Genomic DNA, 17,656 nt, shown 5'->3' with positions numbered 1-17,656 from the left:
CTAGACGGGGATCCTCGACAGTTTCCTCGTCGAAAAATGTACACACGACCGGTTTCCTTGGCAAAAAAAAAATCCCAGCAAGTTTCTTTCTGTTTTTTGCAGAGAAACTCGGTCGTGTATACGAGGCCTTAGATGATTGAAAGGAACACCAGCAAGCCTAGGAAGACAGGGATAGCAGAATATGGATATGTGAACCCTCTTCATTTTACTAAAGGGTCATTTGTGTGAGAGGCTATAAAGGGAAACATCAACCCCTGTCACATCTCATAGTAATAATTAGACTTTGAACGGAGGCGCTGGGGAATCACAGAGGCGCTTTGTAAGCGGCAGAGTCATTTACAAACTAGTGCACATTGGGACGTGGCAGGGGAAAGAAAAAAAAAAACAGTTTACCTTAGCAATTACAAACAGTCAGTGAAACCGGCGTGATTGCAGTGTGAGAGGGAGCAGCAGGCGGGCGGCATGGTACTGCCAGTTACGAGACGTGTTTACACACTCCACCTCGCAAGCCATAAACCTGCGGTATGACAACTTCTGTTAATTGCAGGCCACTGACACGCCGGCTTTAAGGAAACCTGACTGACAACTGTAGCGATGTGAGCTCTGACCACGGTGTGTGATGGCACAGAACGCCCCAAGGACTGTGGATAATCCTGCGGCTCAAACATGAACTGTAAAGAGTAGCAGGGGCTCTTTAAATGTACCAAGTGACAGTGACAAATGACTACTAGGGTTGATGTGTTTATTGCTCTGTCACGTGGCATTCCTATACTACTCAGTGCAATTCTAGCTACTCGGTGCAATCATTACAAGTAATCAAATGGTTGTTTGTGAACTATAGTCGAGTTAAAGTAAATCCTTTAACTAATATTGCACCCAAATACAAATAGCTTAGCTTTTCTTGGTACAGTTTACAGCTTTAAGTACACTTTTATAGTGTACAAAAACTCCTGTACTATTGTTATTAAAGGGCTGTTAAAAATCAAAAACAAGGATGGAATTTATTGTAGCTTGGTTGTAAAGGTTTGGTTTAAAAAAAGAAAAAAAGAAAAACAAACATGTCCTACTTACCTCCGCTGTGCCGTTGATTTTGCACAGAGTGGCCCCGAATCTCCTCTTCTGGTGTCCCTCCGCTGCGCTCTTGGCTCCTCCTCCGCATTGAGTGCCCCGCTGGAGAAGCGCTCTGCTTTGTGGACACCCGTGCGGGCACGCTCCCATTTCCTGCTGCTGCGTCCATAGACATAGACAGCAGGACTCAGCTCCGCCCCCTGGTGCCTGCGTCATTGGGTTTGATTGACAGCAGTGGAGGCAAATGGCTGCGCTGTTTTCAATCTATCCAATGAGGACACGAGACACCGGCCAGAGTTGGGGGGCTCGCTCCTGTCGTATGAATTACGGGGCTCAGGTAAGTAAAAGGGGGGCTTGGGGGCACTGCTGCAGCACAGGAGGTTTTTCACCTTAATGCATAGAATGCATTAGGGTGAAAAACGGCAAGGGTTTACAACACCTTTAAGGCCCCATTCACACCTTCACATTCCGGGAATGTGAGCAGAAATGCACATTTCTATACGTTTTCCTCAGTATAGAGGAGCGATGGAGCCACCTTTGGACAGCGGGTTCCTGCACAGATGTCTATTCAAATCTCCCCCAAAGTCGCCAAAAGTAGTACAGGAACTACTTTTGGGATTATCATTAGGCCAATGTGAACGTGCCCTAAAAGAGATCATTCTTGAAGAATGGAAAAATAAATAAATATCGCAATATGTCACCAACTTGTTCATTCCATGCCTAGAAGACTTGGTGCTGTCCTTACAAATCATGGCAGTCATACAGAATACTAGATGGAGTAGTTTTTGTTGTGGGGTGTATTCATTTTTGCATCAATTTGAGTAAAACTGAAGATTTTGTAAACTATTAAATTATTATTCTTACTTTCATGTAATGAGCTAAACAAATGTTCTGTAAGACTTATAGGGGTTGTAAAGGTAAAAGTTTTTTCACCTTAATGCATTCTATACCGGCCTCCCCCGCCCCCCCTTATACTTACCTGACCTCTCGAAAGTCCCGCCCTCGCCCCCGACATCCTCTTCGCTGCTCAGCCTGGCCATTGATTGGTTACAGTGGATGGATTGAAAGCAGCGCAGCCATTGGCTCGCGCTGCTGTCAATCACATCCAATGACGCGGCGCGCCGGGGGCAGGGCCGAGTGATACAGTGAGCGGCTATGGCCGCCGGCTGTATCACTGGAGCGCGCTCGCAAGAACTCAACACCATGCAAGCACGCTCGCATGAAGGTGTTGAGTCCTTGTGGGGAGGAGCCGAGACAGCTGCCGAGGGACCCCAGAAGACCAGGTTCGGGGCCACTCTGTGCAAAACGAGCTGCACAGTGGAGGTACCGTATTTATCGCGGTATAACGCGCTCCCGCGTATACCGCGCACCCCTAAAGTTGCCCCGAATCCTGTGGAAAAAAAGTTTTTTTTGTACTTACAGTTTTGGTGTCTTGCGCGGCGGCCATCGGCGGCCTCGTCGGGTCCGGCGTCCGTCTGCGGCTTCGGGTGTCCTCTTCGTCGGGTACGGGTCCTTCTGCGGCTTCCGGGGGTCCTCTTCGTCGGGTCCGGGGTCCGTCTGCGGCTTCGGGTGTCCTCTTCGTCGGGTCCGGCGTCCTCCCCGCTCGTTTCCCGCGCCGAGTTTGAATACTGCGCCGACATATACCGAGCGCAGTACACTCGTGTATCGTCGGGCAGGCTCGGCAACTCTCGCCCTGACGTCCTGTACGCTCAGGACGTCAGTGCGAGAAGCGCCGAGACTGCCCGACGATACACGAGTGTACTGCGCTCGGTATATGCCGGCGCAGTATTCAAACTCATGGCGGGAAAGCGGGTATCGGCGTATACCGCGCACCCACGATTTTGCCCTGATTTTCAGGGCAAAATAGTGCGCGGTATACGCAGATAAATACGGTAAGTATAACATGTTTGTTATTAAAAAAATATATATATATCTTTATCGATCCTTTAATAAAAATTTATGAAATAGTTTTTGTGTTCACTGAGATATTGCCTAAAATCTTACTTTTCCAAAGGGGTGTTCACATTTATGATGAGCACTGTATGATATACTATCCTATCTATTTACTAATGCTAGCATAAAAATAGTCAATGTTGATAGAGTTTCACTTTAAGTCTTTCTATTGGGACAAACTGACTCTGAAATTGTTCAGAAATTGTTTAGTATGCTGTGTGAATGGTAACACATTAACATAAAAAGTATTTTTTTTTTCAAATTTGGCAGAAAACCTGGAAATACACTTAAAGTACATGAAGTCACTTTTTTGCTAATTGCGTGTTGTGATAAAATGCAACAAGGTTTCGTTTTTTTCCAGTACACGCTAAGGCTGGGCTCACACTATTGCGAATTGGATGTGGATTTCTCCGCATCCAAGTCGCATGCCAGGAGATTGTGATTGGCTCTCTATGGAGCTGGTTCACATATGTCCGCAGCGGCTCTGGTAAGAATTGCACAGGAGCCCTTTGCGTCTTTTGGTCCGTTTCAGATCCGAATTCAGCCAGAAATTCGGGCTGAAATCGGACCTGGAATGGTAAATGAAGACGCACTGGACTCCTGCTGTGAGCCGCTGCGATCTCTAGTGTGAGCCCAGCCTAAGGCATGGTATTGGTGTGAACCATGAGATTTAAAAACAAGGCTATTTGCCTTGAGACTGCACTGAGCAAAGCAGCCCAACCCAGTTAACCACTTGCCGTCATTATACGGCGGCAGGTCGGCACTATCCCGCAAACCGTTGTGGCTCCCGCTGCATCACGGGGGTGCCATTGCTTGTGACCGCAGGAGCGGTGACCGCCGGCCATGAGCGATCGCGGGCACAAGATGCAGGACAGGGACGTGTGTGTGTGTAAACACACGCATCCCTGTTCTGTGAGGAAAGACAGATTGTGAGTTCCTAATAGCTAGAAACCACGATCTGTCATTTCCTCTAGGTCAGTCCCCTCCCCCTACAGTTAGAAACACACTAGGGAACACAATTAACCCCTTGATCGCCCCCTATTGTTAACCCCTTCCCTGCCAGTGTAATTTTTACAGTTACCAGTGCATTTTTATAGCACTGATCGCTGTATAAATGCCAATGGTCCCAAAAATGTGTCAAATCGCGATCGCCACTATTACTAGTAAAACCTCCAGTGTCACAGTTGGCACCTTTCAGGGGGAGGGGGGTGCAGATACCTGTATAATGCAGGTATTTGCACCCACTTCCAGCCCCTTTCTGCCAAACACCGGAGGTATGCAAATAAACAAGAGTATGGCCCCCATTCACACCTCATCGTTTTACAGCTCGAAGCTCCAAAACACTGGAGGAGAAAATATCAATTATTCTTTATGGAGATGGTTCACATCTCCACTCCAAGTTGCCTGAAGCTCATTTGGACTGCAGCATTGTCAATCGGAGAGGAGGGGAGGGGAGTGTTAAATATATTAACAGATTTAGATACACTAACAAATTGAAGCCAAACTCCAGCTCACACTGTATAATCAGTTACAGCAAACTGTATATAGCACCTGGAACAAAGCACCTGAACCAGTGTACAGACATGCACCGGACCCAATGCTGGGAACCCGTGGCCGGAGATATGTGAATCCGGCCTTAAAGCGGGAGTTCACCCGTAATTTTTTTAACATTAGATTGAGGCTCATTTTGTGAAGGGGAATCGGGTAGTTTTTTTAAAAACGAAGCAGTACTTACCGTTTTAGAGAGTGATCTTCTCCGCCGCTTCCGGGTATGGTCTTCGGGACTGGGCGTTCCTATTTGATTGACAGGCTTCCGACGGTCGCATACATTGCGTCACGAGTAGCCGAAAGAAGCCGAACATCGGTGCGGCTCTAAACGGCGCCTGCGCACCGACGTTCGGCTACTTTCGGACTTTTCAGAACAGATCTGAAAAAAAGGTATTTAGAGGCATTGTTTGACACAAAGACTTACACAGTGTAGGATGCCTGAATAAAAGAGAATGGCTGGCAGTGATTTTCTTTTTAAGTTTACAACCACTTTAATGGCAAGATCATCAGGTTAAAAAAAAAAAAAAAAAAAAAGGAAAATTAATGCAGACATCAAATCTAGGAATTGGTAAGCTGCAATTGGTACCGATACCAAGCATTTTCCAGAGTACTTGTACAATGGGCAAATGCTCCAATGCTTCACCCGATACCTGGGCAGTCAGGGATGACGGTGCGGCGGGGGGAGTTACAAGCACCAATCTCCAAGATTTCACCAAGCACCAAGATTTCAATAAAGCCTGACAGCTTCTCCCCGGACCCCCCCCCCCCCTTCAGCTGCTTTAGTGAAATCTATACAGCGGTGATCAGTGCTTGTAACTCCCCCCAATGCCACACTGATCCCTGCTGAATGTCCCTGTATCCTCCTCCAGTTCCCCAAACCGTGCTGCTCTCCCCATCCGTGCTTTGCGTCCCCCTCCGTGCAGCTGCTGTCCCCCTCCACGCTCTGTGTCCCCTCTCCATGCTGCTGCTGTCCTCCTCCACGCTCCGTGTCCCCCCTCCGTACTGCTGCTCTCCCCCTCCGCGCTCGGTGTCACCCTCTGTTCTTCTGCTCTCCCCCTCCGCGCTCGGTGTCACCCTCCGTTCTGCTCTCCCCCTCCATTCTTCTGCTGTCCCCCTCTGTGTCCCCCGCCATGTCCTCCTCCACTCCCTCTGTCCTCGATCTGTCAGGATGGAGAGCTAAACCCGGCTCCTACCTTTTCCAAAGGAACAGAGTCAGTGATCATTGACTCTTTCCATTCATATAACTGAAACATTGTAACCTGTGTTTACGGTGCTCCAGTTTATGAATGGAGAGGAGCCTCTGTCTCCTGTCCATTCATCTTCAGTGCAGCTGAGGCTGCTAAAAAAGGGACTGGGGAATCTGAGTCTTTATTCTCTTTCTCTGTCTCAAAGGGGAGATGTCAGAGGTCTGATAATATCTCACCAAAGCCCTCCAACAAAGCTAAAAAAAAAATGTAAATAAAAAACACACGGACACCATGCACTCCCCCCCCCCCCCCAAAAAAAAGAAAAGAAAGCATTGTAAAAAAAAAACATAGCAAAACATAAAAAAAAAAAAAAATACTCACATATACCACTGTGACATGACAAAAAGTATCGGTAATTGGTATCGGCGAGCACTTGAAAAAAAAGTATCGGTAATTGGCCAGGAACAGCATTTATATGAAGGAAGCAAAAAACAACTACATAAATAACATGACTTGGTTATGCTGACACATGCATTACTGATTCATGTTAGGTGCATATTTTACAGACAGCTCAGAGCTGGGAATTCAATGCCATAAAAATCTCCCAGAATCTGGTGAGTAATTCATCCAAAATCTGTTTTGGGTGGAATTTATCTGCTACAAAATCACACAGGCCAGTTATGGGATCTGATCTTTATTTGCCAGATACTGTGAAAAGACGATGAAAAGAAAGAACTTTCAGAGACCTTGTCCAAGCTCCACACTGCCAGCAAGTGAAGGCCAGGAGGAAACTATGACATCATTGTTTACATATTTCAGGTGATCGAGAAAAATGGGCAGAATTTAAGGAGAGCGCGCTTTTATGGTAAAATGACTTAATGCAACTGAAGTCTGAACCACAATGAGTCAGTCATGGCAGCCGAGCCCGTGACCCGCAGCTGACCCACCTCTCCATTACAAGGCCCTGACATAAAATATTAGGAGGCCGATTTATAAAGAAACATGAGAAAAAGAAATTGGGTTTCCTGGTTGAATTTGCTTACTATTTTCATGAAGACTTATTGCGCAGCATTCTACATGTTGGTGAGCTATAAGAACTTAGCACAGTTAGAAGCTGGTGGACAGAATGAATATGAAAGAGGTCACACAGCACAGAGGGAAAGCCCATTGAAAAGCCTCCTGAATCTGGCGGCTCAGATCAAAGGTATACTGAGAGAACTCTAGCTTTAGCATAGTTGCACGGGTTTCTGGATAGCATCAGCAGGTCATTGTAACTCCATTGCCAAAATTAAAGATGAGCGCTCTTAGGCCCCGTACACATGTCCGAGAAACTCGACGGGACAAAACACATCCTTTTGCTCGTCGGGTTCCTTGTGAAGCCGCCGAGGATCTCGGCGAGCCAAGTTTCTCCATTGACTCTATTGACTAACGAGGAAATAGAGAACATGTTTATGTCTCAGCCAAAAGTGTACACACGACCGGTTTCCTCGGCAGAATACGGCTCCCATCGAGTTTCTGGCTGAATTCTGCCGAGAAACTCGGTCGTGTGTACGGGGCCTGAGAAACACTTTCCTTCTAATGCCGCGTACACACTTTTTGTGATGAAAAAAAGCGACATTTTTGAAACTGTGTGTGGGGAAAACGTAGTTTTATGTCTTCTGAAAAACGACCCAAAAAAAATTCGAACATGCTTACATTTTTTATGTCGTTTTTCGAAACGTCGTTTTTTGTGTCATAAAAAATTATCGTGTGTGGGATAAAACAAAGTTTTTAAACCCGCGCATGCTCAGAAGCAAGTTATGACGCGAGCTTGAATGGAACAGAGTGCCGCCGTACGTGCTGAACGTAACCGGGCTTTGCTAGAGCATTTTGAAAAAACGATGGTGTGTAGGCAACGTAGTTTTTTAAAATGAAGTTTGAAAAACCCCAATTACTGCTCCTGATGAGTGGATATTACTCCACGAAATGCGTCGAGCCTCACTACCAATTGATGTCATATCACAGCAATCATGAAGTTACCATGGGTCATTTTGAAAAGTTTGACTACTACTCTCTTCTTAATGCAATTTTGAGATAAATATACCATAGTTTGTGGACTCTAACTTTCCTACAGACTAAATAATAGTTTATTTTTTGGGTTATTTTAACCAGAGAAATGTAGCAGAATACATTTTGGTCTGCATTTTTTTTCATTTTCTGTCTTTATGATTAATTTAGTAAAAACAAAAAAAACTGTGGTGATTAAATACCACAAAAAGAAACCTGTATTTGTGTGACAAAGATGATAAAAATGTCATATGGGTACAGCGTTGCATGACCTGAAAGCTGAAAATTGGCCTGGGCAGGAAGGGGGTAAAAGTGGCCAGCATTGAAATGGTCAAATTTCCTTGCATGTGATTGAGAATTCTTTGCAAAGTGAAGCTTCACTTCATTTACTAAGCTCTGGATTAAATTTCCTTGCAGATTGCAAAAGTACTTGCAAAGTGCACAGATTATTTGCCTTTAGTAAATGAACCCCTCTGTTTTTTTTTTTTTTATAAAACAGTTATCTTTGAAGTTAGATGACCAAAAGTTCCGAAGTTTTACTTCACTTGCTGCTCGTTCAATGAGAATGTCAGCCTCAGAAATGGAAACTTTTCTAAAGAGCTTGGCATTGTTGAAGACCACATTGTAATTAGGTCATGTATTCTTTACTGTACCTTTGACTTCACTGAGAATAATTAAAGGAAAGGAAAATTACAAGTGCTGTACAAGGAAATGTCAATGTTCAAACATTACCTACAGATACTTATGGAATCATTTATTATGTAAACAGTAACTTTGCGCTGATACTTTGTAATTCAAGTTCTACATACAAGTTCAACAGCTCCATCTACTGGCCATGTAAGTTTAGTTTCTTTCCCCCCACCCAGGAGGCCGAGGTGAAGGATAATTTACATATCAATAGAAATATCAATGCAATTTAAAAATTGGCAAAAGAATGTTTAAGAAAGTATTGATATTTCTATTGATATGTAAATGGTGCTGATAAAGTCCTATTTGTTGTACTGATGGACAACAATTGAATACAGATTGCAATTAAAAAAAATGGACAGTATTTTCACTCCTTTCTATGCCATCGGAAACAAACAGAAAATTTTGTTGATCGCAATCTGACCATTGACCGTGGGCACCCGATGAGTAGATCATGAAAATGGCCTTGGTTTGTCGGTCCTTTCCCCCCAGCCTCTGTTATTTTCATTTTCACTGCAAAGCGGAGAGCAGGGGGCAGCACAGTACTGGATGGAGGGTGGGAGCAGGAGCTGCCTCAGTTATATGCCGAATGGTCCTAGCAACCAACCACCAGCTGTTTAAAGCGAAGTTCCCCACAAAAAATTGAACTTCCACTTTCTGGAACCCTCCCCCCTCTGGTGTCACATTTGACACCTCCCAGGGGGGAGGGGGTATTTGCACCCACTTCCGGGCAAAGACCCCAGCAGAATCTGCGGGGGTCTACGGAACCCTGTCCCAGAAGACAGCAGGGACCATTTGGATTGTGAAGCGTGACTCGTGCATGCGCAGTAGGGAACCAGGAAGTGAAGCCGCAAGGCTTCAATTCCTGATTCCCTTACCGAAGATGGCGGCATCTGAGGACCGAGCGACGGGACGGCCTCGGGTGCCAACATCGCGGGCACTCTGGACAGGTAAGTGTCCTTATTTTATGGGGGCAGAGGACACCCCTGGGGGGGGGCACAAGGTCACTACTGTGTGTGTGGGGGGGGCAGAGGTCACTACTGTGGGGGGGAATGAAGTGAAAGGATCACAGGACACTACTGTAGGGGGGAATGAAGTGAAGGGGCACAGAATATTACTGTGGGGGTGGGAATGAAGTAAAGGGGGCACAGGACACTACTGATTACATTATTGGATAATTTTTATTATAATTATATTATTATTTAATATAATTATTTATTATATTATAATTTATGATTTTGTGTTTCAAACTTTATCATACCCGGGATGTCTACTAGACTCTGGTTTGGACAGATTTAAGTGAGTTATTCCTAAGAATTGCAAGCCTACAATATAAAACGCAAAATTTCCATGCAAAATCTGACATAATCATACCACCAGGGAGGTTAACAAAAACAAGTCCCTTCTATTGCTCTTAGCTTCCAAATCTCCAAATTGTTTTTTTTTTTATGTTTCCTGCTGTGACCTATTAGAGAGTTGCTTGAATGAATGAATAAATGACTTGTATAGCGCTACACATGCAAACTGAATCGCCTCTGGGCGCTTTTTCCAGCCAGTGTCTGCTTGGCTGGTGCGGTCATTTTACCCCGTAGGATCACAACACGCTTGGGATACGCAGTCATACACAGATATACATATATATACTGGGCCAATTTGGACAAGATCCAATTTACCTACCAGCATGTCTTTGGAGTGTGGGAGGAAACCGGAGTACCCGGAGGAAACCCACGCAGGCACAGGGAGAACATGCAAACTCCAGGCAGATGGTGTCATGGTCGGGATACGAACCAGCGACCCTTTTGCTGCTAGGCGAAAGTGCTACTCACAACACCACTGTGCTTAGTTTGTTCTCCATGTCCCCTCTGTATGTAGGAAACCAGTAAATAACCTCTCGTTGTTCACTCGTGAGATGGACTAGGGACTATGGGATTTGTAGTGTACATAGATCTGAACTGCTCATGCCAAACAAAGAGAAGTGAGAGGGAAACGAGAAGATTGGGAGATCATGGAGGACTTTACCAGGAGGCAGGAAAACACAGAAAAAGTTTCATGAAAAGAAGAAGAATACAGGACCATGAAGTAGTGGATGTGTATGTAGTGATTTTGGAGGATAAGGATATCATTTAGTGTCACTTAGATCCTGTGTAGTACTTCATCTGTAAGTCATCTCGTGATTTTCCACCACAGGACCACGTGGTGCTTTATCATGTATTCAGAATAAGCATCTGGAATACAAACATTCTTTCAGCCTGGATGACTAGTACACATCCCGAGGTTCCCCTTTTCCTGTTCAAAGACCACTTCCATTAGATTTACAGCTGTGAGAATCTACCAATTATGTCACAGAGAGAGCCTGGGAGCCAGAAAGCTCTTTGTCAATGAGCAGGGCCACATATCACCGCTGTACATCAAAGCTGAGTCCGTGGTGAGGTGGGGATGAGGTCCATCAGACAGACTTCTGCTCAATAATGTCATTACAGACACTGGCTTTCTACAAACCCGACCTGCCTTTCATTAGGCTTTTAAAGCCCATTAAAATATAAAGGACCATTTTTTTGGGCTTTGGAGAAGATATAGATTTGGTTGGGTGTAAAAGTCTGCAGATCATACAGTATACAGAGTGAGCGTGTATGATACACACAATAAACACTTCACACTAGTCCTGATCCATTCCTATGGAATCCATAATGTTCTGGTGGAGAGGAGAGTCTATAGAACACAATACTGAAGAGAGACCCTCATCTGAACTCACAGCTCTCCTTATAGTAAACTCACATTACTGTACTGAATGCAATACTCTGATATGGAGCTCAGCTCTCCTTATAGTAAACTCACAATACTGTACTGAGTGCCCTATACTCTGATATGGAGCTCAGCTCTCCTTATAGTAAACTCACAATACTGTACTGAATGCTCTGATATGGAGCTCAGCTCTCCTTATAGTAAACTCACAATACTGTACTGAATGCAATGCTCTGATATGGAGCTCAGCTCTCCTTATAGTAAACTCACAATACTGTACTGAATGCTCTGATATGGAGCTCAGCTCTCCTTATAGTAAACTCACAATACTGTACTGAATACTCTGATATGGAGCTCAGCTCTCCTTATAGTAAACTCACAATACTGTACTGAATGCTCTGATATGGAGCTCAGCTCTCCTTATAGTAAACTCACAATACTGTACTGAATACTCTGATATGGAGCTCAGCTCTCCTTATAGTAAACTCACAATACTGTACTGAATGCTCTGATATGGAGCTCAGCTCTCCTTATAGTAAACTCACAATACTGTACTGAGTGCTCTGATATGGAGCTCAGCTCTCCTTATAGTAAACTCACAATACTGTACTGAGTGCAATACTCTGATATGGAGCTCAGCTCTCCTTATAGTAAACTCACAATACTGTACTGAATGCTCTGATATGGAGCTCAGCTCTCCTTATAGTAAACTCACAATACTGTACTGATTGCCCTACTCTGAGGCCCCGTACACACGACCAGTTTCCTCGGCAGAATTCAGCTTCCGACCGAGTTTCTGGCTGAATTCTGCCGAGAAACCCGGCCGTGTGTACACTTTCGGCCGAGGAAGCCGACGAGGACCTCGGCGAGGAAATAGAGAACATGTTCTCTATTTCCTCGTTGTTCTATGGGAGCTCTCGGCCCGCCGAGGTCCTCGGCGGCTTCAGGGCTGAACTGGCCGAGGAACTCGATGTGTTTGGCACGTCGAGTTCCTCGGCCGTGTGTACGGGGCCTGATATGTAGCAAGGTTTTCCTTCTTCCCAGTTCCTCTGGAGATTTTATTGATTATCAATTCACTGCATTCATTAAAGCCGCATTAAACCGTAAAGCAAACATTATATTGCAGCTTACCAAATTTTTTTTTTTTTTGCAGCTTACAAACAACAAGCCTGTAATATCACTTTAAGTAAATTGACATTTTTTTTAAACCAACAGCCACACTGCAAGGAATCAATTTTAATTTTCCCAGAGTTGGGCTGATCAATTTACTGATCGATAGAGTTTCCTGAGGAACTGGCAGTGTCTCCTGAGGAAGTCCTCGATGGAATGTTGTAATAATACATTTCAGGACATTGCATTTTCTTTTCCAGCTTATTTTCAGGGGCTGTAAATGCAGATAAGGGACTTGGAGAGTCCCCCTGACTCCAGTGCTAGGAAGACATGCCGTGTGTTCCATACACCCCCCTCCCTTCTCCTCTCCTCTCCCTGCTCCCATGCACCATGTCTGTCTTTATCAGGGTGCAGGCGGTCTGGAGCCAGAGTCCGGCCTAGTGATGACAGACAGGCTGTGAGAATCTCTCTCCAGGTAAAGCGGCCATCGCTCTTTTCCCTCAGCGTGTTCAGATAACGGCTGATGTCACAGCAGTGCTGGGAAATCTCTGCGCCTTAAGTGCTGGGAGGAGGTGATGCTTGGAGACCCTTGTCCGTCAGGATGTGCTTTCCCATCCCAAATACCTCATCGATCAGGACCAGTCAGGCCAACCACATACTAGCAGTGCAGATTCTACGGATGACGTTATTCCAAAGGGATTTTTTTTCTACCAGTATGATAACAAAAGGGACCCGTGGAGGAAGATTCTTTGCCAAAAAGGCAATCCTAAAACATTTCATACAAAACATCCATGTAATGAAGATCAGCCACTGACCATATTGCCAGTCACACATACACTATTACCCAGATTCACAGAGAGTTGGGCGCACATTACGCCGCTGTAACGCAAACGTCGTGCCGACGCAGCGCAGAGAGGCAAGCATGGAATTCAGGAAGCCAGTGTTCCCAACGCTGCGTCGGCGTGGCGTAGGTTTTTGAAGGCGCAGGTCGGCGTAGGTGGAAGTGGGCTTGACCCATGCAAACCCATGCAAATGAGGTGTGACCCCATGCAAATGATGGGCCGAGTGCCAGACAAGTACGTTTAACGAACTGCGCATGCGCCGTGACGTGGACGCATCCCCCTGCGCATGCTCACAACCACGTCGGAACAACTGCCTAAGATACGCCGGATCACTGCGTATGCCATGAACGTAACCTAAATACGCCGGCTTGTGTTCCCTGGTGCAGACCTTTGCATGTCTGCTGCTGGGTTGTACCTCCTTTATGGGGCTTAACTTCACGCCGGATGTATAACTTACGCGCACCTCCCGTAGCCTGCGTCGGGCACACGCAGGTTCGTGAATCGCCGTATTTGTTTCATTTGCATGTTAGAATTGCTAATCAATAGGAGCGGCACCATGCTCCCTGCCTAAATGTACGCCCACCCTAAAGCCTCGTACACGCGGTACGATTGTTGGCCAACCGAGCGTCTGATTTTTGTAAAAGACCGTGTGCCAGGAACTTTTCTTGCATACTAACGGTACACAATTGTCGTGCCACAAACACGAACGTAGTGATGTACTACGAGGAATTTCAGCTCTTGAGCGCCACCCTTTGGGCCCCTTCTGCTAATTTTGTGTTTGGTGAGCATTGATTCCGAGCATGCATGTTTGTACTTTCAACTTTTGTGTGACGGACTTGTGTACGGAAATTTTTGTGTCTGAAAATCAGACGTCAAACCGTTGTCCACCGAAAATTTACTAGCCTGTCATCCAACATTTGTTGGTGGAAAATTGGACAATTGTCAAAAGGAGCGTACTAACGGTAAGATTTTAGGACAACAGTCTATCAACAGACAATCCCCTTCCAACAATCGTATTGTGTTTTAAATAACAAGCATGTCATACTAACCTCCGCTGTGCAGTTAGTTTTGCACAGAGTGGCCCCGATCCTTCTGTTCTGGGGTCCCATGGCGGCTCTCACTGCAATAGATAACCCCCTCTGGGAAGCTCTCTCCCAAGGGGGTTACCTTGCGGCGCACTCCCGTGTCATACACTAGGCGGCTTTGCACGCAGAGTGTATGACACAGGAGCGCGCTCGCCCCCCTTTAACCTGCCTGGCGGTGTTCCAGAGTCTGACTCGGGGTTAGATTTTCCTGCTGCGAGCGGTAACCCCGAGTCAGACTCGGGCTTGCCTCGCTAGATCCACAGGCATGGTTTACTTACCTTGTCCCTGGATCCAGCGATGCCACCGCGCTGTGTGAGCAAGCAGGACCTCGCTCGATTCACACAGTGCCTCCGTGTGACGCCGATCTCCGTTCCCTGCGACGTTACGACGCACGGGGACGGAGAACGGCGCCAAATTCAAAAAAGTAAACAAACACTATACATACAGTATACTGTAATCTTATAGATTACAGTACTGTATGTAAAAAAAACACACCCCCCCTTGTCCCTAGTGGTCTGTCCTGTGTCATGCATGTCATTTTATATAATAAAAAAGTTTCTTTCTCCCTGCAAACTGTAGATTGTCCATAGCAACCAAAAGTGTCCCTTTATGTCAAAAATAGTTTTAGATCAGCTAAAAAACAGCGATAATAAATTATAATCACTTGCAGAATTGTGCGATAGTGATTTGTGGGGAAATTCGTCATAAAAAAAATAAAATAATGACAGCAACAATTCTGCAACTGAGCAAATTTCAGTGATTTTGATTTGATTACATTATTGAATAATTTTTATTATAATTATATTATTATTTGTTATAATTATTTATAATTATTTATTATATTATAATTTATAATTTTGTTTTTAAAAAAATGTCACACCCGGGATGCCTATTAGAAGCTTGTTTGGTCAGATTTAAGTGAGTTATTCCTAAAAATTACAGACCTACAATATAAAACGCCAAATTTCCTTGCAAATAATGGTACCGCTTTCAGCATGTTTTTTCTGAAAGAATCATACCGCCAGGGAGGTTAAAGGAGTTGTAAAGAATTTTTTTTGTCACCTTAATGTAATCTATGCATTAAGGTGAAAAAACATCTGATGACGCCGCCCCCCCCCCCAGCCCCAGTTTTACTTACCTGACCCCTCGAAAGTCCCGTGCTCGGTCCCGAGATCCTCTTCGCCACTCAGCCTGGCCGCTGATTGGCTAGAGCGGATGGATTTAGAGCAGCGCAACCATTGCCTGGCGCTGCTGTCAATCACATCCAGTGACGCGGCGCGCCGCGGGGCCGAGTGATACAGTGAGCGGCTATGGCCGCTCACTGTATCACGGGAGCGCGCCCGCAAAGACTCACCACCATGCCAGCGCTCTCGCATGACTGTGGTGAGTTCTTGCGGGGAGGACCAGAGACAGCCGCCAAGGGACCCCAGAAGACGTGGATCGGGGCCACTCTGTGCAGAACGAACTGCACAGTGGAGGTAAGTATGACATGCTTGTTATTTAAAACACAATACGATTGTTGGAAGGGGATTGTCTGTTGATAGACAGGTTTGTTATTTTTTTCCTATAGTAATCCTTTAAGTCTATCTTAGAATACCAGACCAGGAGGCCAAATACAGTAAAATATACGGGCAGGATGGAATACAGGAATCTCAGAGGACTCCCCTAGAATGGCAGAATGGCAATAGAAAACTCACTTTGTTTATTGCATGATAAATCTGTTCAGAATGAGAATATCAGGGAAGGCGAATCCTTCAAAGGATTACAGGGCCCTTTGTAATTTAACTCTCCTGCATGATGAGTCAAAAAGACTGGTGCAGCTCTAGGGAATCCCCTGAGATTCAGTATGTGTGTTCTGAACTTTATATGGCTTTAAAGACAAATCCAAGAATGGCAGACAGAAAACTAGTATTTTCAAAAGGTGAGATCAGCAATGGCGGTCTCTATTAACCTCTCATGGCAGTATCCCTTTAAGACAGTGGTTCTCAACCTGGGGGTCGGGACCCCCTCGGGGGTCGAATGACGATTTGACAGGGGTCACCGAATCCTGGGCGGTTGCTGAAGCCCGTGTTGCTCTCCCAGTCTTTTCGCGGGCCGCCCAGCAGGGCTGTCCCTGGAGCCCATGGCCGCCCACTCAGCCTCTTTGCAGCCGCCCATTCAGTTCACAGCTAGGCTGGGGGGCAGAGATTAGAGGTCAGCTGACTAGTGAGGAATTTGAAGTGGGAGGGGCTGAAGGAGACCCTATCTCCTGATTTGGGCATTAAAGTCACTGCTACGAGACACCACAAAGTCAGAGACACAGTGAAGTCGGAGACACAGTGAGAGGGGAAGGAACAAAGAAAAAGGAAGAGTAATAAAAAAGAAAGCTGGCTAGAGAGGGAATGGGGGAAAAATAAAGAAATTTGCATAAAGAGAGATAAAAGGGAAAGAAAGGAGAACAAAGAGAAAGAGTGGTACATCCTAAAATGTACCATAAGGGGTTTTAATACTATACGAGTGGAAGGGTCTCAGGGAGCGCTAAATTCCGTGGGTTAGGGGCGCAAATTACTTGTCTTGCCTTGGGTCCCGACAACCCACGCTACGAAAATAATTTTACTGTTAGGGGTCCCAGAACTTGGGAAATTTTATCAAGGGGTCACAGCACTAGAAAGGTTGAGAACCACTGCTTTAAGACTTCACCTAAAGTCTCCAAGAGTCCCCTAAGCCCAGTAATGTTCTAATAGCAACATCTGCTCAAAACAACTGCCTCCCTCTAGCGATACCTGCACTTTGCCGGTCAGTAAAGCGCGCACACTGAGGTGGGTAAGACATACTAGAACATTGGTTTACAGATAAAGTTCTGTATAGTGAATAATCTCAAGTCTGGGGCCTCCAGAGCACTCATGAGAGCAAACAAAAAAAAAGTGCAGGTATATTCGCGAGTCTTTTTTTTAGCTTGATATTAGATATATCCAATTACCTTTATACATTTTATACATTTTACTTGATGACAGGAAAACTTTAGAAAACATTTGCTGTGCTGAAAATGCAAAACAAGGGGGGAAACCTAAAATGCAGTTAACAAGATATTACTGCTAATAGCATTGATCAGGTTCTCATTTGTCCCCAAAATAGACCTAATTTTTCCTGGAAAATATTCCAGAGCCGATAGCTTTTTAAATATTTCCCAGGGAAGCTATAGCCTTGAAGTGGTGGACATAAGCCGATTATAATACTATATCAGAAGATTCTATTATACTGCAAGCTACATTATTGCTATCTTTTCTTTTACACCTTAATTCCCTTTTCATTAAAACATTTGGATGACTGCGGAAACATCACATATTCAGGAATAATTAAAGTAAAAGTCTATTGAACTGTGTCTGCTTATCGCTTTTTGGCTGATACA

This window comes from Rana temporaria, chromosome 12 (genome assembly GCF_905171775.1).
Source record: "Rana temporaria chromosome 12, aRanTem1.1, whole genome shotgun sequence".
NCBI classification, from domain to species: Eukaryota; Metazoa; Chordata; class Amphibia; order Anura; family Ranidae; genus Rana; species Rana temporaria.
Note: the sequence above shows the minus strand (reverse complement) of the source record.